The 25,211-nt window shown below is 34.0% G+C and overlaps 1 pseudogene; it reads right to left on the reverse strand.

The window, feature by feature from the left end:
* Positions 1–428: 428 nt before the first annotated feature.
* Positions 429–2,025, reverse strand: LOC149167308 (agamous-like MADS-box protein AGL19 pseudogene; annotated as a pseudogene).
* Between the last annotated feature and the right edge of the window lie 23,186 nt (positions 2,026–25,211).

Below are 25,211 nucleotides of genomic sequence, written 5' to 3' on the forward strand. Positions count from 1 at the left end.
CCTTTCACAATTAATTTATAAATTGAACCATGCTAAAATTGACTGGGCTGCCCCGTGGAATAGTAAAGAGCTTGAACTATGTAAATGTATGTAAATGTTCAAAAAGTAGTAGGAGCTTGAACCGCAAACAAAACGTTTATCATCATACTAGAAAACAAGACCTGCAGGCACTACCCTGCCGAATCTGTGTTTTTTTAAATTGCTTGCTTACAAAACGACATATTCTGACTCTGGATCAAGATCTCGAAATACAGAAAATGGGTCTCGATCTGGAGCTGCTGGCCTTTATGTATAATAAGATTGCGCTTCTGCATCCGGATCTAATAAATATAATAATTAATAAATCATTTTGAATGAAATAATTTAAATAAAATATAAAACCAACTGCCAAGTGGGCTTCCATGCACCCACTCTCCACAACTGTGTTTTCAACCACACATGCCTCCATTGTTGCCCAGTTGTCTATGTGCATGTTTCCACTCTGCCAATCTGCAACATCGTGAAGAATAGCACAGAGAAAATACGAAGAAGCTGAAAGAAAATAACAATCGGTTGTTCCAAACGCAAGGAAACATTATCTGATTTTATGCAAGGAAACATTATCTAATTTGATTTAAGGAAAATGTCACCCCTCGAATCCTGGCTCCAAAATGTTCAGCGACAAAGTGTGAATCTACAGTATCAGATCAGGCTTGGCAACAGATTGCTTATTTTTCTTGAAGAGGCGGCCCGAAGTAGTTAAAATGGTCCAATAGTAAGTACTCCATTTTTCTCTTGAGCTTTTTCTTTTATTGTTTCTTGACAATAAAAGAATGTTATAAGCTAGCTGTTTTTAACAGTCCAATACAGCCCTATCAACCATACCAGTTTTCCTTACATCATGACTATATATAGTTGCTAAGTGCAAGTATCTGAAATCGAGAGTATCCCTTATAAAATTTGTATATTGAATTGTTGTGTGCTGTAGAAGTATAGTATCAATTATTAATTATTTGCTTTCTGAAACATGGAATCAGATCAAAGATTGTTCAGATCAAAGATTGTTGGCGCCGGGACTAAAGGAAAATAAAATGTGAATCATCATGCAATATTTTTAGAAGAGAAGACAGTGAGATGAAAAAGAGGGCAACCTGTGTATAAAAAAAAGCCAGCGACATTCATGGTTTCTCTTTAAAAAACCAACCTAAACAAGCTTGCAGATCTAAGAGAGACGTGAGAATTGTTCTTAGACATTTCATAATCTATTTTAATGGTCAGTAGGCTGCCTCGAGCAATGTTGCGCTGACCTTTAAGTCGCTGAAAAAGCCTCAAGTTACCAGATCCCTTGTAACCCTTGAGTAACCTTGTTCCGAGAGTAATTGTTAAAAATGGACGTCTAAACATGCTCATTTTTAAAAAAGTTTAATGACCATTAAATTGTTTGGATAAATTCAGAAAAAGAAGAAATACTAACAAATACTTTGTGAGATTTGAAGAGATGGAAGAAGGCAGCCTACTTGCTGCTTGCAAACTGGTAATTCTTGCCGGTTTCAGAGAAAATGATGAGGGCAACTTCAGCATCACAGAGAACAAAATGCTTGACCGATTCTTTTAGCAGTCCCCTCTTGCATTTGGAGAAGGAATCATGTTGACTATTAGGGTTTTGGATGCGTTTCAGCTCCAACTTCTTTCCCATTTTGAATAGTTTGTAGAACAGAGAAATGTATGTCCAGCAGTGCAGAGTAATTTGTCAATTTGTCTTACGGAGACTTACTCCTCTGTTTTCACACAGTAAAAGACTGGTTTTACACCATAGAACAAAATATTCACGCGCTCACCGATTTTTGCTCCCCAATTCTTGCTCCAGACAGTCGAACATCAAGCTGCTTCAAACTAAAAAGTATATGACACGCCATCGATGCATTTGACTGAAGACATGACGAGTATTAAATGGAATTAAGGGCACATAGACACATAAATTAGTTTTTCTGAACTTTCAGGTGTACGTATTAACTTTTACAGGTGGTAAGTTCGTAGCGAATTGAATGTGAAATCTGCACAGCAGATCCGATCACTCTCACACGGGGTTATACTTATATATATATAATTTATAAAAAAAAATTTAAAACTTTTAATTTTTAAACCTGCCCGTCAATATGACGGTTTTGAAAATGAATGACAAGTTGCGTATGACGTGGAAGTTTTAAATTAAAACGTATTTTACGGGGAAAATTGCGAAATACGGGCATACGGGCGTCAAATTTAACCCCTGGCGGCCACCACCCAAAGTCACCCACCATACTAAATGTCACATGTTAAAGCCACCCACGTACATCACGGATGATTGGAACAGGGCCAAACTTAAAAGGTCAAGGTCAATGCAATTCGTATATGTTGGTTGGTGAGGTCCCGTGAAGTACGGGCCCACCCGCCAACAATGATATAAAAATAAAATATATGTTATATACGGTTGGGATTTGGTTGGTTTCAAAACAAGTACATGGTAAAAATATATGTGTATGGTTATCACATACACATTTAAAAACCCCAAAGTTTTTAACCAGCGGGAGAACAAGGTGGAGAGCAGAGGTACAGCACCTAGGCACGGAAATCGAGACAGAGGTGGTGGAACCTTGAGCATTCCGAAAAAACTAGTGGAACCATGCTTGGCTGAATTTTTGTAGGAGTGTGATTTTGGTCCAGTCTCAGAATCGGGCAAGTTTTATATCGATTTTGCACTTCTCGGCGACGGGAATTCGATGGTGGTGTCAGTTTCTGCGACAGAGCTCTCCAATTTTCAGGCATTTTCCAGCATGGAGGTATAATGCTCCATTTTTGTAACTAATGAATGTAACTTCTTTTGATGCCATTTTTAATGAATGAAGGCCTCCCCATTAATTGAGCAGGGCCCGGAGATGTAGTCCAAGAGGGACGAACTCCGTTATCAAGTTCTTGTCTTCTTGTCTTCTTATGCTCTTCTTCTTCTTTCTCTCACATGTGCACAGTTAAAGTTTCTCTTGGGTTAAGCTACAAACTGTATATGTAATTTTTTTAATGCACCTATAAAAAAAAGATAACCTGGATCATTTGTGTAAGTTTGGTGAGGAAGAAATCGATTTGGAAAAAATTAATATTCCATGTCTGTGTGTTGATACAATTTAATCCTCTGTTCATAAAGAGAGCTTGAAAAGTAAATTAATTTCCTGGAGAATGTGATCATTAATCGATTGAATGTATGAGTGATCGTTGTTTGTATTGGGCGATTATAATGGTAGAAATTGATCTCTGCAAGGTAATGGCTTCGTTGTGGAGGTAACTCATGTTTCTAGAGGTTGTATGTGCAAAAAATCAATTTGATTGTTGAATTGGTTTATACCTATGCATGGTGGAGTAATGCTACAGGAAGAAAGCACAGTTATATAGTTCAATCATGGAATGGGGAGTATGGAATGGAATAATCGATTTGTGGAGTTGGCATGTAGGGCAGAAAGCACAAGGGCTTAAAGGTTGATTTGCCAAAGTACGTGGTGAAGAAATATTTTCAGATTTCGTTGAAAGGAAGTTAATTGACCATAGGGTCAATCTAGTAGGAAATCACTACTTGGAGAAGGAGACCTCAGCTAGTTAACAAAGAGAAGCGATCTCTGGTTTTCAGAGGTTGATTATTATTCGAAGAAGGGTGATTTAAATCTCTGTGTGAAGACAAAATACATTGAATGAGCCATGTCATTCCAAATTTCTGGAAGTGGAGATGTTGCAAAGTGACTTTGAGAATCAAAGTTAGTGGATAGTTGTTTATATAACTGCTAGGGTAAGGGTTTATGACTATAAGCTTGAGATTAAGATCATGGAGTTGTGAGACATTGTCATAAACAGAAGTATATGTTCGATTGAAATGGAATAGCAAAGAGTTCCTATGAGAACAGTTCAAATTCATGATCAAAAGAGCACAAAGCAAAGTGTTGACAAAGTCGCTGCAAAATCATTTGGCAGCATAGGAAAATAAGGTTTGGAATGGGCACTACTTAATCTATGTCGCACGACATGACAACATTAAATAATTTAAAGATTGTAGAAAGAAGCTATGAGAAGAGTATTGATGGCATAAAGTTCCATTTAGATCAGGACAAAACTGTCTGTCAGAGCAAGCACCTAAAGGGTGCATCACATTATCATATAAATTATAAAATTCGATAAAAAAATCAATAATGAACAGTTTTGCCTTAAAAATCAATAATTTCTCCTAATGCCAACACTAAACAGTTTTCATAACATCACTTTTCCATAACACAAATAAGTGGAGTCGTGAATCATCTGTTTACCAAAAAATCATTTCTCAAATAGACAATGTTGCTAATAAGAGGGCAAGCTTTTGTTCTATAGTTGATAGTTGACTATGGACTCAAAAAAACATGACTTATTTTCACTATGTTATGGTTCAGCTCCACTCCTTTCATGACTAGAGCTACCTTCTGTTTGTTGGATATCCTATATTTCAATCACTTTCTTTGCTTCTATCGTACATGACAGAATATGTTGCAACATAATAAGAAACACAAAAACAGATTAGCCATAGACACGACTGACCTGAACTTCATTAAATCAGCTGAACATGACAACTAATGCTGATGATGCTCCCATTCTGTATAATGATAAAACCCTGTGTGCGGAACAATTACCATTGGTGAGTGTACAAATTTTTTTAAGTTAAGAAAATCTATAAGCCACAATGCAGACACCTTGCAACTACTTAAACCCACTAAAATTTTGATAATGAGCTATAATGTTTCTTCTCATATAGTTTTTAAGAAATGATAACTCACAGTAAATATAATCCGAAACATTTTTATTTTGTAACGTAGGACGTGGAACAACACAATGTAATGTGGGAGAAATGACTTACCTGCAATGCTGCTGAAGAGTACTTAGACGTGGAAGAACACACCCTAAACAACTTTCTTCCTTACCAATGTTCACCACAAATGTTCACCATTGATCCGAATGGAAAATGGCATCAACCCATGGTATTCATCCACCCATGGAATTTTCCCATGGTATTGTAAGTGGCATCCACCCATGGTATTCATTCACCCATGGAATTAACCCATGGTATTGTATCTGAAAAATATTATAAGTAACAAGTCACATTTTGTAAAAGGACAGTGGGTCCACCATAAAGTAGTCCTTATAGTTATTATCTATTTTAATAAAAAGTTTCTTTGTGGTTTGGTTTATTGGGCATTCTCCTCTTTTTCTTCTGGCATTTCAATTTTTCAGATCTTGGGGGCCTCCCCCCAAGATCCGGATCAGTGGTATCAGAGCAGGTTATGATTCCATGGGAATGAGGGTTTCATGAATATTTCAGTTTCAAATTTTTGTAGCAATATTCAACAAACTTCAAGCACATGCTGCGACCTCCACATAGCACTTTCTTGGGCCAAACAGGAAGAATTTTTCTTACATGCTGCGACCTCCACATAGCACTTTCTTGGGCCAAACAGGAAGAATTTTTCTTTTTTTCATTTTTTTGCAGGATTTTTTTTTTTGGGCGGTGAGTTTGCAGATTAGATCTGAAACATTTGGTGCAATATTTACAAAAACAAATACCATATATGGATTCTTTGTGAAAAAATACCAAAATTCAAAAAAAAAAAATCGGCTGAATCAGAGTCTGGATGAGGGAGATATCGTTGATTTAAAATCATCTATGTTGTAGAATGTTTTTTTGATGACAACTGGTGGATGACGACTCTCCTATCATTTCTTGAAGATTTTGTACACAATTTCAAAAATATGGTTGTAGATTTGAGCTCCTTTTGAAAAATCACCCAATTTAAAAAAAAGGGGTCGAATCGGAGTTCGGATGTGGGAGATATCGTTGATTTAAAATCAACTATTTTTTTTAGAACTTTTGTGACGCCAGAAAAATTACAGCATGAATATGAGATTGTACAGTGTCCAGATAAGGATTTCTAGCACATGGTAAGATGCAAAATGGTCCTTCTGCCTCCAAAAACAGGTTATAATAAATATTTTGAGTTATAATGATCAAGTTATGTCCATTTTAATTCTGGAGTAGCATTCGAAGTGGGTTCCCATTGGAGACGTGCCCTCCCACCCCACTTTAGTAGGCACCTACTTCACATTCATCATTTTCAGCATAGCAACATTCGCACTGGGGTATTTGGAGACGTGCCCTCCCACCCCAGGCTATGTAGACACCTGCTACTTCATCAACAACTAACATCATGGTTATGGGTCAATCGCACAAAATCCTTGTCATCGAAGTCCATTTTCTAGGCCGCACACTGTTAGTATCATAGTTGGTCACAAGCATTACAGGGTATCTTTATCCTCGAATCTTCATTTGTCATGGTTATGGATCATCCACGAACCCACACTTCATCGAAGTCCATTTTCTAGGCCGCACACTGTCAGTATCACAGTTGGTCACAAGCATTACAGGGTATCTTTATCCTTGGATCTTCGTTCATCATGGTTATGGGTCATCCACAAACCCACACTTCATCGAAGTCCATTTGCTAGGTTGCACACTATCAGTATCATAGTTGGTAAAAAGCATTACAAGGTATCTCTATCCTCGGATCTTCGTTCATCATGGTGATGGGTTAACCACATAAAACCCTTCTCTTCAGTGGGTCTTCATATTCAACAAAGGCTTCACAGGAGGGAACTTCACACAATGGGGACCATTGCTTCTTAAGGAGGGAGGAATGATCCAAATGGAAAATGGCATCAACCCATGGTATTCATTTACCCATGTTATTCATCCACCCATGGAATTTACCCATGGTATTGTAAGTGGCATCCACCCATGGTATTTATCCACCATGGTATTGTAAGTGACATCCACCCATGGTATTTATTCACCCATGGTATTTTCCCATGTTATTGTGACATCCACCCATGGTATTTATGCACCCATGGAATTGACCTGTGGTATGGTGACATCCACCCATGGTATTCATTCACCCATGGAATTCACCCGTGGTATTGTGACATCCACCCCATGGTATTCATTCACCCTTGGAATTGACTCATGGTATTGTATATGAAAAATACTATAAGTGACAAGTCACATTTTGTAAAAGGACAGTGGGTCCACCACAAGGTAGTCCTTACAGTTAGTATCTGTTTTAATAAAAAAGTTTCTTTGTGGTTTGGTTTATTGGGCATTCTCCTCTTTTTCTTCTGGCATTTCAATTTTTCAGATCTTGGAGGCCTCCCCCAAGATCCAGATCAACCATGTCTACTCCTCCAATTTCCTAGACTCTGACGTTTGGAGGCCTCTCGTCTCTTCATCTTCCAATCATATAAATTTAAGTGTTCACAGATTTGGACAAAAGAAAAGTTGACAAGCATCATTTTGAAGCTAAATTGTTACTATAATGATGATTAAGGCATTGTCATGACCACTTAGAATGTTATTGTCATAAATTAATTTTAAAGGCTTAGTATAATAATTTTGACATAATTATAGGATTGGGTGTTGGGTTCTAATTGAAGCCTAATGGAAGTTGAGAAATTTGAATGTTAAGGGACAGAGAAATATATGGACTTGTTTCTACATAGTTGTCTATGAGATGGATATCCTATAAATTACTAGAGCCTAAAAAAATAAATAGAGAATACTTCAAAATTACCTGAAGTGCTTCATATTTTACCCTCCAGAAATCGAGGTGATTTCTTAGAGGATCCCACGCTACTAGCATTATCTGTGTGAACCAAGGGATATCAAGAATGCAAAAATTTCCCAAAGGGATAGAAGCTTGGTCGATCCATTGAACTCTAAAATAAAATAAAAAACAACCAGAGAAAACCCTAGTAGCCAGAGAAGGAGATACAAATTATAACCATGCATATATAAAGCATGTTATAGCCATGGATATATAAAGCATGTAATGGAATGAATACTACTCAAAAAAACCAAGAAACAACTACAACGAAGAAAGAAAAACAATAACAAATAGTGTGTTACCTGAAAATATAAGGATTGCGATGAGGTGTATTGATTGACCCCACGAATGCCACATATGCAGAGGTTCCCGAAAAAAGGGCATACTCGTGGCTTTTTGTCTTTTAGCGGTGAAACCAAAAAATCACATTAAGTAATAATGCTAATGAAGATTGTAGACACAGTAAAGAAAAGGAAATAATAAAAAAATGAATCCCTCCCTAACATGATAGTTGGGCTATCTCTTGGAAATAGAAACAGTAAGCATTTAATTAGAATCCCTCCCTAACATGATGGTTGGGCTTCCTCTTGGAAACACAAACACAACAACAAGCATTAAATTCAAAACAGGTCTGATCTAAAATATAATTCTCGACAAAAAATATTCAATTATGAACTATCATAAGTGTACAAAGTCATATAGTCCAGAAGATTGTTGTAGGAGTGCCATTGAAGGAAACTATTGCTAACCCAAAGTCACAATATATTCAATTCATCATGTAGAGTCAAGGCATTGTTTTTTTGTGACACTCACATAAAAAATAGTGCTGCAGGAAAACAAAGTACCTTCAAAAAACAAGGTACCTTCAAAATTTGTTTTGTTCCACAAAGTTCAAAAAACAAAGTATCTTCAAAATTTGTTTTGTTGCACACAAAATTAGTTTATGTTTGGACCCTCACAACCTAGTGCACTCCTTAGAAGCTAGAGTGATGCACATTCAAGTTATTAAAATTTAACACATATCAATCCTTTTTGTCCTCTTTTTGCGAGGCGCTACATTAATTATGGGTGTGGAATGCTCATCACATTGAACACCCTCCTCATTATTTCTGTCTCCCATTCGCTGAAATTCAACAATGGTTTCCTGCCAAGGTTCAGGAATGACAATTGAATGATTGTGTGCAACAAACGAATCATCATGTGCTTGTATCTCCTCCCCATGCTCACTCCCAGATGTTTCACCTGATTCCTATACACAACACACTTTAACTTGTTAGAATAACATTATACCTCCAATTGAATTATTGCATTATTCATAAAATATTATAAATGACTAACCTCAAACCCATAACCAGTAATTAATTTTCCTCTCTCTGTATCATGTGTTGTCAAAGACCTTGGGAACCATGTAATAAAGCATATTTTAAGTCTTTCTCTGAAGCTTCCTTTTGAAACTGGTGAACCTACATTAACAAAGATAATCATATTTATAAGGTAAAATAACTAATAAGATACAATTAACTCAATGTGACCATGGTTAGTTTTCCTAAAATAGAAAATATAATAGATGGAAATATCACTTACCATGCCACCACGAATAGTATTATATCCACCAGAGCCTAATTTGTAAGATCCAATTTTTGACACCCTATCTTGGGTTGCTTTTCTTATATCTCGGAGGCGTCTCTTAGCTCCTCCTTGTGCAGATGACATATAGTTTTGATTTTTGCGAACTTTCCTCTTAAACTTGGCATCTTTCATAAGTTCATCCCACGTCACTTGGTCTGTGATCCAAGCTGGACGTGGATACATCAAGTTTTTTGTCAACTTTGACCTTAAATTAGACCTCTTTGAGTGAATGTATTTACTTGCAATCTCTATAATAAGTTCCTTATCAAATCCAGGATTACCAAATGCTATTAATACATCTTTAAATAGTTCCTTTTTGGCATTGGTTTGTTTCCTCCAATCCATTTGGATGGTATTTCCAAATAATTGTTCTGCACGACAAAAAATAAAGTGATAAAATTTCAACCCCATTTCATCCTTCAAGACATTTCCTTCTGAAGTGAGCAAGATTGTAACTTCTTGCATTCCTTTTGTGGTCACCGATGATATTGTTGTAGTCTTGGGGATTGAGGAAGATGCCCTTATAGGTACATTAGGCACTTTGTCACTTACTTCCTGCATTTACAATGAAATTGTGGAATTGTTAAGAACCCAACAAAATATGAAACTATTTTTCATTTCTAAAATAATTATCCTAAATGTAACAAATGAAATTATAAAAAAATAAAATAATTTTACCTGTTGATCTCTTGTAGGAGCTACACTCTCCAACAATGGCATTTCCCATAACTGAATTTGTTCAATTATTTCTTGTCTGAGTTGAACATTTTCAGGAATAGCGGGTAGGAGCCTTAACATTCTTGTTTGTGAGTCTATAAGACTCCTCAAAGAAACTTGTTTCGGACCCAGTGGGAGAATTCGGACTGAACCCACATTTGATGTAAGGGCATGTTATGAGGTTCTGGTCTGGGTGTAGAGGGAATTACATGACCCTCTATACCAACAGATTGTATACTTGTTGGAGTCACCCTAGAAACATCCTATAAGGCACAAATATAAATAATAAGATGGAATAATAGATGAATAATGTTGAAATATGTAACTAGGTTCGGTCTTCATAATGACATATGTAATCACAATTCTATGTAATTTATGTAAAAAAAGGAAAAATAAGATTATTTTTGTTATGCTTGAGGCATGGGTTTCATGCTCAAGGAATTGTATTCTAGATCAAGCTCCCATTGTGAGCTCTTAGGATTTGTCATTGAGTCGTTGTCATAAAGACCCATTTGGGCATGTTACATATTGCACATAAAATTTTTGTTTGAGTCAAATAGAGTCAAATGACCCTCCAGGACCACATTGAAATGTTCCATAAGCAACCATACTATAAATTGATGGAACAAATGAAGAGGCAAGTCCCATTATAGAATGACAATATCTTGGAAGACTCATTAAAAGAAGGTCATGAAGATGGCTAATGATCAATGAAATGTATAGTATTGTTGCAAAGAATCATGACAACCAAAATAATAAGAACTACAGATAGGTGTCCAAGAGGTATGTATAATAATTTTCTTTTAAAGGGTCCATCATAAGATGTAGTAGGGTTGAATTTATGCGTTTATATTTTAAGAAACCCCTAGTATTCAATCTTAAGGTATTTTTTTCCCTATGATTTGATTTCTAGGGCATGGGATAAACTCTAGAATGACATAAAGGGAAAAGAGTATGATCTAAGGTTTGAATTTAAGAAACCCTAAAATGACCTCTTGATTACATAAAAACCCTAGAAAAGTAACTTGACATCATGTTTTGGAATAATATATTGCTTGGGTTACTTGCTAAAATAGTATTGCAGGTACAAGAAGTAAAAAATGGATGGGGTGATCCATTGAAAGGCATGATGAAAGAAGGGAACTATACAAACCCTTAGACACTATTCATAATATAGATGAATAGCAAGGAAAAAGTAAAATATGAAAGACCTTTTCCATGGTTGAATGCATCTTAGTAAGAAGGCATCATGGTAAGCATACAAATTGGAGAAAGAGCTCATAGCTGAAGTAAAAGTCTACATACTGGTAACAGTCATCATAGGACAATGTAGCTCTTAGTAACCTCATAAATCATGGAGTCATTGTGCAAAAACTTTAGTAAATATATGTCATAGATTTCTCAATAAATAACATAATCAAACTCACACAAATAGATGGTTGAATCTTACATTTTGCATAACATTGGATGTATATGGGGGCATTAATGATACCTGCATGCCAACATTACGTGTATTGAGGGGCATAAATGAATCCTTCATGCCAACAAAATGCACGCTTAGAAAAAACATAAATATTAATAAATAGATATAGTGAAATAAGTTAATTAAATGCACATAAATATTGATCGAGTTTTACCACTAGCATTACCTTAGATGTATTGAAAGTTGTTATATGGGTTGGATTGACTTTAGAGATTGCCTGCATTCCAGAAACATGAATTAGCATAATATAATAAGGAACATAAGATAATTGAACCTATAAAAGACAATATTCAAGCTTACCTCATGCATCATCATAGCAACGTCTTGCCCTCATGCATTTGTTAACATTTCCATAAAAGTAGTTAAGATCATTGAATCCCCCATAGTAGCATCGGTAACACCCATGGGCACATTCTTAAAAAAACACATAATAACATAAAAATAAGAAAACCTTGATAAAAAAACCAATAAGAAAATAGTATCAGTAGCACCAAATATATATGTATTTCAAGTAAAACCTTAAACATTCAAATTACTTGATGTTCATTACAATTAAAAACTCATTACGTAACTTGTAAAGAAAAATTATATTGTAGTGACTCCTTACAAGTATCTTAAAATAAACATAGTGATCGAAAAATGTCATCCTCACAAGTAAAACATTAAACACTCAAATTACTTAATGTTGATTACAATTAAAAAATCAATGCTTAACTTGTAAAGAAAAATTATATTGTAGTGAATCCTTAAACCTATCTTAAAGTAAACATAGTGATAAAAAAATGTCATCCTCGCATGAAATCTCCACATCTGATGGCATATATACCCCATCATTAATAGACCCTAAATCCACAAATAAATTAATACCATCATTTTCATAGTCTTCATCACCTTCCACTACGGGTAAATTAAAATCAATGAATTCATCATCTTCATGGATTTGATGCCCATGTGGTTACTCATGTCCTTCAGACACTTCAGTAAACTTGTCCTGGTATTCGCCTTGGTCATATGCATCATTGACAATAAATTCTTCATCATCTCCATCTTGGCCATCTATGTCTTCAGGGGAACTTCTGCATCTTCAAGTAAATCATGGTCCTCTACATCGCGAACAAATGTTACTCTTCGTCCTCTTATATCATAATCAATCACAAATGAGCAACCAAGTTGTTCTAAATTTGGAATGAGAAAATTTTGGTCATATTGACTTGGAAACACATAAGGTTCAGAAGTGGCTTCAAACGTAGATGTATTGATCATATGGAATCCTTTATTATGGAGCAAGATAGTTTTCTCTTCTTCCACTTCGATAATATTGTACCATTCAACACGAAAAACAACTTTCTTGAAAGACATAAAATCAAGCTCTATAATGTCCTCCAGCACTCCATAGTAGCGAAGTGTTCTTGTGATTGGTTGTCTATCATTTGCATGTGAATGACATTCCACCTCAAATGATGCTGAAACTCCACAATCATAAGTTTTTCTCTTTTCATCAACTTTTCTGATGTGGAAATGATGACCAAAATTCCATATTCCTTTCTAATATCTTACCTAAATTCATATAAATATCAACTAAATATATTCAAGGATATGAAATCTAACAATAACTTTATTAAATATATGCAATATATTAATATATATCACCTCCCCATTTATAGATCCTTTAATGAAATTCAATTTTTGTTTTGATACTTTATCATTCCTTTTTTTTGCCTCGTGTTCAATATTGGTCTTTAGCCAATTCCACGAGCATCTCTCTGGCAACTTTCTTTTATGGCTTGCAGGAAATCCTCAAGTAGTGTTTTCACCATGTTTAATATATATATCGGCCCATGCATTTTCATCTTCTAGTTTATCTTTTTCAACGTACTTCTCCATCCATTCCAACATAAAGTCATAATTGTATGCAACATACAAATGTAATGCCTCCCACTCCTTAGCATCTACAATGAAAAATGTATTTTTTCAATGAATTAATAATTATTTAAAGCCATGTAATATAAAACTTAAGATAAAAATAACTCCTAACATTTTTTTATACCTTTTATCCTATTTGAAGTCCCTTCACCCTCTATTTTTTCTCCTTCAAATGATTGAGATTGGTTATAATTCCATAATTGCGGAGCTTCAAGATGCAATTGAGGTAAGTACTCACTCAAATGAACCATTGCCTGGAAAACCATGTACCCCTCAACTATGGACCCTTCTGGTCGAGCCTTTTGCCTCACAAATTGTTTTAAGACCTTCATATATCTCTCCACGAGCCACATTGTTCGAATATGAATAGGACCACATTGTTCAATCTCTTCTACTAGGTGTACAAGGTAGTGCTATTGAGAATTAAAGAAGCTTGGAGGGAAGCACATTTGAATATCACACATCAAAAGTGAAACATTCCTCTTCCAATACTTCAAGTCATCCTGATGTATCTCTTTAGATGAGACCCACCTACAAGTATTACAATAAATACTTGTTATTTCTTTTAAACTAAAAGTAGAAACTCATATAAAGGCATAACCAATGATGCACTTCAAATGATAAGAGTAATGGAAGAGTATGCATGATGGATTGAAAAATACCTCAGATATTTACATAATTTGTAGATAGTCAAAGTGACATCGTGGTCAAAAGTACTTGGTATTACTGCGAGCAGCACATACTGCATGACCATTAACAAATAACCATGTTCAAATATGCATGAATTGATTTTATCACTATACTAGCATGACTATTAACAAATAACCATGTTCAAATATGCATGAACTGATATTATCACTAGGATATACAATTTTCTAATTAAGTTTCCAACAAATATAACATGTGACAACGTTACCTTTATCCAATTGTTCCAATCATGTGTTTTTAGGCTTGAGAACTCTAATCCATCTCTTGTGAATAAGTTTTTTAATGTCGCACCAAATATAGAAGGAAATCTTATGCTTTTCATAGTAGACATGATGTTTTCTTTCTCATTTGATGTAAATGTCCATGGAGCATGAACATATGAGTTGTCTTCGTGCAACCACATGTTTGGCATGATATTGGAAACTCGAAGGTCCTTTCTTAACTTTATTTGTGCTTCAATGTTATTTCCATTTAGATGTTTTCACAATCACTCTACCACATTTTTCCCGATGTGCATAGTATCAAATTGGTGGGCTATTGGCAACCTCTCATAATATTCTAATTTGTAGAAAATAGAGAGTATTTTAATTCCTAGGGGAAAACCTATCCCTTATTTTTTGTCATACATCGCTTTCCACCTAGTAGGGCTCATCTCTATTGGCTTCCTCATTTCCACTTCCTTTCCATTGAACTTATGTTTATCATGCACTCGATAATGATGATTTTGTGGTAATAATTGTCGATACTCAACATAGAAAGTTTTAAATTGAGACCCCTTGACTGCCTATGCAACAATTTTGGCCCACATGATGGACAACGATGTTTCCCCTTTGTTTGTAGCCCTAAAATAAGATTGAAAACCATATTTAGTAAATGCTAAAATGAACACAATAATTATAAATGTAATTTATATTATACTACCACAAAAAATAGAGAGCCCCAGGGCATCATGAATTGTCCAGATAAGAATCGCATGAAATAGGAAGTTTCTATCATTGACAGGTCTTGAGACATCAAACATATTTACACCATCCCATAATTCGCGAAGCTCGTCAATGAGGGGCTCCATGTATACATCCATATCCTTTACTTGATATTTCCCTAAGTGAACAAAGAGTTCTTTATTAGGATTAACTGAATTGAAATATTTTTATATAATATTCAAGAAATCATTGCATTCATATGTTCTAGTACCTGGTATGATAAGAGTTAACATTGCATGTTCCTTTTTCATTTCCATCCAAGGGGAAGATTGTTGTTTATAATTAACACTGGCCAAACATAATATGTTGTTCTAAGATCTCCAAAAGGATTGACGCCATCCATTGCTAGAGAAATTCTTGCATTCCTTGGCTCATTTCTTAAATGTGGCCATTTTACCTCAATCTCTTTCCAATATTTACTATCCGCAACCATACGCATGACACCATCTTGGCTCCTCCCTTGTGCATGATGATCCATATATTTTTCCAACTCCTTGCATTTGAACATTCTCTCAAACCTTGGATTTAGTGGAATGTGTCGTAATACTTTATAAGGAACCTTCTTGGATACTTGATCTTGACGATACCTATTTGTGTGACACATTGGGCATTGTTGTAAATTTGCATTATTTCCATAGTACAATATATGGTCATTTGGACATGCATCATATGTATTGTACTCCATTCCAATGTCTTTCATTATTGAAGATACTTCTCTATGAGAATGCAGCAACTTATTTTCCTTTGGAAGTATTTTGTTTGCCAAAAGTCTGCATATTGCAAAAAATGATTTTTATAAGTATACACAATATTCAAAACTTTTAAGACATCTAGAGCATCAATTTATAAGAATATCAATCGAACCTTAATATATCAGTAAAACATGTGTATGTCAATCCATGTGTATCCTTCAAGTTCAACAACAACATAAGTGTCGCCAATATAGAAGATTCAACATTTTCATAAAGAGGTGTCCTAGCCAAATGAGCTAGGGGTGAATCAACAACTTTTTCAAAACATGTGTAGAAGTCTTAGATAAATTCATTGACACCAACCTCATTTATATGCGAAGTGGCTTCATCCATAAATGTGTCTTGTCCTTCATCTTGAGAGTCGCTATTATCAATATCATCCGTTGGTTCTTTAGGAATATTGGGAACCGAAAGCGGATTTTCATAAATAAAAAAATCAAATGAAATGATCAATAATAATGTACTAAATAATGTGCATATTTATTTATTATAAGAATAACAATTCTTTAATTATAATGTACCTCTTCTATATAAACTCCATGGTCCAAACTAATAATGGATACCAAAAATCCTTCACTTTGTTAGTTTCCTATTTTGGCACATTTTGCAACTACAATATATCATTTCATAGAAGTATTCTTCTATACCTGGAGTAGGTCTTGCTACCCGTTCATCTAAATATTTAGATGACGATGTGCTATTTCCCTGAATGCACCATGTTTTTTAAATAATAAGACTGCAATTTTTAACTTGAATATTACTTCTTTTTCAAGAGAACATGACCAATGTATAAACCTAGGGAGTGAATCTATGAATATGTAGTTTTTCAGTGTATTTTTTGGGTCTTTGATCACTTGATTATCTGTAATTTTGTTTTTTTGTTGTTTCAAGGTAGTGTTTAGTGCTTCTGTAGGAATTAGATATGAAAAAAATTGAGATCTAGGTTCAAAACCCTGAACAAAACTCTACTAATGTGTTGAGTGAGCATTGAAGATCTATCCAACACTTTGAGGCAAGCTTATCAGAGTGTTCCAACAAGCATCTAACTGGTCACAAACAAAATTTTGAAGTATCATTTTAGAGTTATTTCTAAAAATAAATCCAACCTCTAACTAAATCAACAACATAAATACTACAAATACCAAAAGCAACATAAATACCTGGTCTGCCATTTTGTATAGAATAACGTAATAGAAATCTGCGAAGAAAAGTTTGTGGACGCTAGTTAGGATCATTACATAAATAAATGTTGAAATATATGACAACGTGTAAAACCATAAAATTATTCTAAAATATGTTGGTTTAAACTTTTATGCATGTAATACTAATTTCATTGAGGCAGTTCTGTGATTAAAATGCATGTAGTGAATGTAGACCAATTCAAACTTTACAAGCTACTAAATTCACATGATGTTATCTCTCATTCTTCAAATACCATCTTAGATTTTTTACTACCTTTGAATTAATATAGTCTTCTTAATGTTTACACTAATTTTTTGAAACAAATGTGCTATCAATTATTGAGTTGGTAGTAAGGCCTTATTTCCAACTCAAGCTAAATGGATATACCAATTAGCCTTTGAGCAACACTTATCACATCATCTAATAAAATTAAGGAATTTTTTCTTAAAACATAAAAGAGATGACCACACATAATTCCATAAACTATTATATATTATTATATATTTTACATATCTCTATAATATTTCTCAAAAACTTATATATATAAATACATTCTTTATTTTATTTTAATGTACAATTTTCTTTATCATATTTCCATACTATATAGACTGATATCTATAATAATACAAACTAATATATGACTAATACTAGACTTTAGTCTATTCCTTTAATTAAATTTAAATATATTTAATGACTAGACACTTATATCTTAATATTCATATATCTTAGTGAAAAAGTACCTACAGGCTACTTACTGTTACTGACAATTGATCTTTGAAAAATATGATTGTGAAAAATCAAATTCTGTACCATCTCATATTTTTTATTTTTACGGACAATTGATCTTTGATAATGCAATCTTGATGAGTTAAGTTCATTCAACTTAAAGAAAGTCCCCTCATGTTTTTTGATGAGCACCTGTTTTATGATGTAGGCAGAGAACAAGAACATGTTGCAGATTTGGAAAGGGTCTTCAAAATTGAAAAAAATAATGAAGACTATTGGGGATGAAGTTTAATCACATCCCTAACTAAAGTTGTGATAGGTCTGAAGGATACTTGTGCTATCATGAAAGAGATGAAAACTGAGACATGTTCTCCTTTGAATGGAAACGTTGATCCTGATATTACCCAAACAATTGTCTAAAATTGAAGGAGTTTGTTGTGATCAAGATTCCTGACTGGCGTTGTAGTTTGTATGTCACAGTTCGACCTCTGTCAATTTATTTCATGAATTTAATGAGAAAGACAACCTGAAAAATCTAGCAAGAGGTACATTACACCCCTTTGATGCACAAGAAGTTCAGTTATCAAATGATCAACGAAGGTGGTGTTAAAGCCATTGCCTAGTTCTATATTCTAGCATCCAACTAAACAATGAATGGGAATATGCCTTTGATGGCAAGGCTAGATGCTCCCTAGCTTTATGAAAGAAAAGGGCATACTAAAGGCCCTGAAGACAGATTGACACCTATCCCTCAACATTTATGATATATCATGAGTACCACTGTGTGTAGAATTAAAGGAATTTATTATTCCAGATACTGAGGAGGATAATCTGTGTAGATAATACTATCTTAATGAGTAGCATTCATGTGTTTATAACACTATTCTACATACTATCCGGATATCAAAATCAGAGTCTCCTACAGATACTTCTTCAAGGCACCTCTGATTTCAAGCAAAATTGATAGGCTAGGATGAAAATATATGAAAAATGTATAATTACATATTAGAGTACATTATGGGTGTTGCTAAATGTTGTTAGTAACTTAAATTCAGATTAATATAGCATAGTTGGAAGCATCAAAACTTTGGGTTGGAAGCATCAAAACTTTATTGGCATGATAGTATTAAAACAAGTCAAATGTCCTTTCTATAAAGTTGGTGCATTTATTTTTTAAATAGTCATATTGAAAGGCCAATGTTGTTGAATATAATGACAAACTTGAGGAGTAAGAAGGAGATCTGGTATTGCATGGTACACGATGTAGACCAAGGCATTTTTATAAATATAAAAGATGAGATCTAGGACTTTAATGTTGTGAATATCTACAGAAATCACAGGCAGATTTTGCATGATAAATAACTTTACATATATCGTGCCACTCCACCTTCTCTTTGTATAATAATAATATACATTTGTGTATAATATAAAAACAATGGGAGCACATTAATAAGTTGGTGATGGGAAAGGCGCATTTGGTTTTTAAATTGCAAAATGTAAACCTTGAGTCCATGCCAGTAGCAGTTAGATCAGTAAGGCTGATGATAATAACATGAAGAGAATTGATTTGTCTGTATTCAGGATAGTGGAGAAAGTGGATACACACAATAGATTGAATATTGCCTCCACTTTTGGAGTCCATAGCCATGATCAACACTGTTACCAATTGAGGGTTGAGACATGATGTGATAGTGATTGACACCATTCTCTTCCTAGGACTCTAAATCATATGATGGATAATTTTGCATGAGCAACAGTATCAGAGAAAAATCTCCCTGTGCTTTTGTTTACGATTTATATAACAACATTCAGAAGTTGGATTAAAGTGAGAGATTGCAGAAAATTAAATGAATGTCTGGTTGGTTGACTCTCTACAATTATGGATTGAAAATATTACACAACTGAGATCCATATTTAAAAGAGAATTAATCATGCCTAGCTCATTAAGAGAAATGAATATTGGGAGGACTAGAGTTGCTTTAGCTAGAGTCATCCTTGTGGGATTTTTGGTGGTGCTAGTTTTCTTCTTGAGTAGCCCAGGTACATGATTGACTCTACCTTTTAATCATGCTTTTGAAAAGTAAAGAATATTGTTCCTTTTTGGGCCATTAGGTTTCACGCTTTCACTTCTTGAAGGTACAACATGACAGAGGAAAACACAATGTTCTTCATGGCTCCTTTGCTTTGCTTGATGGGGAGGAAGGAATAGGATTGATGAGAAATGAACGTGCTCAAACAAAAACCTTGGTACAATGAGCCTATGCCACTGTGAAATTATTTCTCTTGTAGATATTTATGCCCAGAGATCCAATAATTATGACAATATGTATTACCTGTGTCGCTTTTCTTTCGTCATGGTCAAACGATTCCATAAGATGAAATATATCTGATATCTTCATAATCCAGGTGACAAAAACACAGATGTCATAACTTCACTAAAATCACACAAGTTTCTATGAAAACAACTACTGCTGCAGGAGAGGATTCCCTTCTCTGATTTGGTTATGGATGCAGAGGGTTTCACAATTGTGCCAAGGTTGAATTTTGAGCATCATCAGAGAATGTCCTACTCCTCTCCTTTACTTAGTTACATCATTCAATACTCAATACTACTATGTTGCTCTATGATATTGCTAATGGTAGTTGAGTTGGAGATGTAGCTACCTTGTTCCATGAGACATGTTTCAATGACGAAGAGCTCTATGATGAGCCAATAGAAGAAGACAAAGAGCAATAGAGTGTAAGACAAATAGTTGTTCAACGTGTAGAGCAATAGTAACAAGCAAAAGGAGCACAAGTTACTACATGCTAGGATGGAATGAGCATAGAGGGAGAAATAATGAGGTTTGGTGATGGCATGCAGTTTTGGCACAAGGTCATGCTTTTAAAATTTAACTAGGTAATATGATATAGGATCATCTCTTGAAAAGGAACAGCTATATATGCGAATCATGAAAAGGAAAATATTAAAAAGAATCCTTAAAAGGAAAATCTCTATGCAAAATTACTAAGGGATAAGAGTGCGAAGGGACCACAACCACAACCTATATAATAGTGAAAAGAGAACCTAACCCCTCGACCAATAAAATCTTAAAAGGTGTATTAAAGATAACATAAAATATATAAAACTAGTGTATAAATCGATTATTGTTTTTTAATTATTTAATGGGTATAAAACTAGTGTATAAATCCCCTAACTATATGGATGCTACTCATATTTTCTCTAGCTACTTTAGCTAGAAACCAATTTAAGTGGAGTCCTTTATTCTCTTGGAGTTTGCATATTATTTCTTAATATTTCTTTATCTTGCAGGTGGAGGAGAAAGGAAAGTTATCTACTAATGAGTTTCAATGCCATTAAATTGACAAGAATCTATGCATTACATGCCATTAAGGCATCTAACATTGATTCACACACAATGGAAACACTGATCTTGATATTACCCAAACAATTGTCTAAAATTGAAGGAGTTTGTTGTGATCAAGATTCCTGATAGGCGTTGCAGTTTGTATGTCTCAGTTCAACCTCTATCAATTTATTTCATGAATTTGATGAGCAAAAAAACCTGAAAAATCTAACAAGTGTTAGCAGAGGTACACTACACCCCTTTGATGCACAAGAAGTTCAGTTATCAAATGATCAATGAAGGTGGTGTTAAAGCCGCTGCCCAGTTCTATATTCTAGCGTCCACCTAAACAATGAATGGGAATATGCCTTTGATGGAAAGGGCTAGATGCTCCCTAGATTTACAAAAGAAGAGGGCATACTAAAGGCCCTGAAGACAAAGTAACACCTATCCCTTAGCATTTATGATATATCACGAGTACCACTATGTGTAGAATTAAAGGAATTTATTATGCTAGATACTAAGGAGGATAATTTGTGTAGATAATACTATCTTAATGAGTAGCTATCCATAAATTGTCTTCAAATCAAGGCATATGATTGGTGAAGGAGAGGATCATCATCTTGTTGGATAGACAACATCAATAGCTGTATCCAAAATTTATAGTTCCCTTTGAATATCGAGAATGCTATCATCTGCAACCTGCTATTAATCAACATAACATACGAAAACTACTTCAAACTAACATAACTTTTGTTTCAGTACTACATCATGACTCTTCATAACTCTAGAGACTTAGACAAGTCACAAGACCCTTGTACCATTCAGCTCTTGGCAGAGAAGATCCAATAGCAATGTTTCCAATAAAGCTAGTTCTAATTGGAGCAACTGTTGTAAATAACAACAACATAACAAGTTTCAAGACAAAATGATGCAAGACATGTTGCCCATTATTTCAGAGTGTGACTCTTGATTTATGAGGTAAATATAGAAGACATTGTGGAAGCTTCTTGGCTGTCAATTGAGGTTTTCCACCTCATTCCATCCCCAAACTAGCAAACATACTGAGATAATCAAAAGCAAGATTGCACTAAGTGGGAGAATTTTTTAGAAGCAAGGCATTGTGAGCATCATCTTCTAGAATCCCTCAAAAGTGAAACGTCCAAGAAGCATATATAAATTTCTGCGTGTTTTTATTATGGATAAGATTATGGCTAGAACTTTTTATCTAGTAGATAAGAAATGTATATCTGAAGTAGAGATCATAGAGTTAAAAGAAGAGGAAGAAATCATTGACCCTACTAAATGGAATCCTCCTGAACTATCCAGTAATGATGTATATAAGAATAATATTATTTAGCTCTTAAGGAATAAAGTTCTGTTAAAACAAGTCAAAGTAAAAATCAAGGTGTTTGGACCTCCTACTCAAATAGTTGCACTTAATATTTTTCATCGATGAAGATATAAAAAAAATTCAAAAATATGTCCAAGAAAAAAGGTAATCCTATCTCCATTTTGGAGGTATAAGAATAGGGTTGGAACCCCTGTTCCGAAGAGGAATTAATACTCCTTGCATGTTTGAACTGTTTGATATCCGTCATAAGGAATATGAACATGCAAGAATAGGTAGAATAATGGGAAATTTAGCTACTAGTTGTCCGTATGGTGTATATATATATATATATATATATATATATATAGATATATATATAGACTATGTTGTTAGCTTAACAAATAAGCATATTAAGAATGCATGGAAACTACTAATTAGAGTCCAAGGAATTATTATGGTTGATGAAGCTAAATATCTTTCAATAATGGTGCAAACTTCATTCTAGCTTAATGATACTGCTCATCCAAAACTAAAACAAAATGTGTTAAAAGATTGCATAACAACTGGTACTTCAAATACTGAGGTAGAGGGAGTTGGTTATGAAGAAGTTGGTCTTCCTTCGAATTCGTATTTTCAATATCAATCTTTAGAGGGTCAGAAAAAATGAGAAAAATATCTAAGAAAAATTGTGACTAGTAATGGTCTAATATAATTTCTACAAGATAGGAAAGAAATTCCAAAAGAAATCATTAAGCCACCAAGATATAGTTTTTCTAATCATACGAATAAAGCCCGAATTGTAAATACAGAAGCATCATCTAGTAATAGTGAGTCCAAGTTGTATATTCCAAAAGACAAGGGACTGTATGTTCCGGATGAAAAATTGTTTTTGGCTAAGGCTTTTAGGATCAGCTCAATATGAATTGCAGATGAACCAAACGTTCCAAAATGTTATAAATATTTACTTGGTTCATTAAAAGAAGATAGTTTTCCATTAAAATCCTTCCGAATTCCAAATTCATCTAAAGCTACATCATAAGAATGGAATTATAATAATCATAAATTTTCCTGTGGTGGAAAAGGCTCCCCCAAAACAAAATATAGTACTACAAGTTCAACAAACTATAAACAACCAACTACAAGAGTTGATTGTGCTCCAATGATAGAAAATATTCAAGTGATCCAAAGGATCTTAATGAAATTGATCAAATCAACAATAACATGGCCAATTGGTGTCATCATGCCAAAAGTGCAATAGATGATTTGGGATCACAAGGAGACTTAATATTGCAGAATTTAAAGCTAATTCATGATGAAAAAACTCAAGACAAAATAGAAAAATAATAACGAAGAAGAATTAGAGAAGAAAATAAAAAGAATAAACGAGAAAGATCAAAGTTTGATAACTTAAGATCTTTCACAAGAATGACATATGACTCTGAAGATGATAGTGAATCAACTTGTTTCTTAAAGAAAGAACCAGAAAAATACCTTTCACTTTCAGAGGGGGAAAGTAGTAGAAAGAAAGAAAAAGGAACTAAGTTTGAAATTAAACCAGAATTAAAAAAGAGTCACTTGAGTATGACTAATGCTGCAAAGTTGTGTCTTGATTTTATAAGACCTAGTCTCAACAAAGCCCACATTTTTCATTATGTTCCTAAATACCCAAAAGTTGAACAAAGTCTAATGGCAGTCAACAATAATGGCTATATTTTAGACTGAAATGAAATAGATAATCCAATAGATGCAATAAGGGTATGGATCGGTCCATTATGGAAAATTCAATATACAACTAAATTAGATAACAATGCCATATTTTGGATAGCTGAAAAAAGAATGACTAGAATAGTATATGATTGGTGGATAACAAAGAGATGCAATCATCTCCATAGGGTTAGATATATTAGAAAAACTGCTCAAAACACAATTTTGAGTTGAACCACATGATACAAAGAAACAAGCCATGTCTGATTTGCCTAGAATGGAAATCAGCGATTCCAGAAAACTAGAAAGATTTTCCCAAGAATATTTTAGAGTGGCAATGAAAGAAAATCTTCAAGATGATTTCATGACTAGAGTTACATTTTGTTATAAACTACCTCATAATATATGTGAACTGGTTATGAAAGATCTAGAAAAAGAAGGCAAAAACTTGAGTTCAATTTATTGGGTTGATTTAATCCACTTATGCAAAGAAAAGTTAAAATATATTTGTTGAAAAAATAAAGGTACATTAAAAGAAGACAAAATGCTATAAAAGAAGATTGTTACTTAATATGTAAAGAAAAACTCATTTTGTGGAAAAATGTCCAAAAAGCAAGTCTTCAAAGATAAAAAAAATGTACAAAAATAGATGAATTTGTAGATAATTGGTCAGTTTTCAAGTCAGAAGATGAAGTTTCTGATGTATATATGTTAACAGAAACTGAGGAAGAAGAAGAAAAGGAAATTGAAGTGCATAACAGTTTAAAAATGAACAAATATGATTCAGATTTTTCTGAATGTGAAGAATGTGAATATGAAATTACAGAAGAAACAAAAGAAAGTTCTAAAGAAACTGAAATAGATTCTCAATCAACAGAAAGCTCAGAAGAAGAAAAACAATAGAAAAGAAAACTGATATTTTTTCTCTAGCTCCTGGTTTGTGTCCAAGGCCAAAACAAATTGAATCTTCATCTACTATTGTTCCCAATTAAATTGATGAAGTTGCAAAGTCAAATTTCTTAAAGGAAATTGTCAGAACAAATAATCT

Source organism: Pinus tabuliformis, chromosome 5_1, assembly GCF_031772625.1.
Source record: "Pinus tabuliformis cultivar Carrire ecotype Pingquan chromosome 5_1, CPIR1, whole genome shotgun sequence".
In the NCBI taxonomy this organism is placed as follows: domain Eukaryota; kingdom Viridiplantae; phylum Streptophyta; class Pinopsida; order Pinales; family Pinaceae; genus Pinus; species Pinus tabuliformis.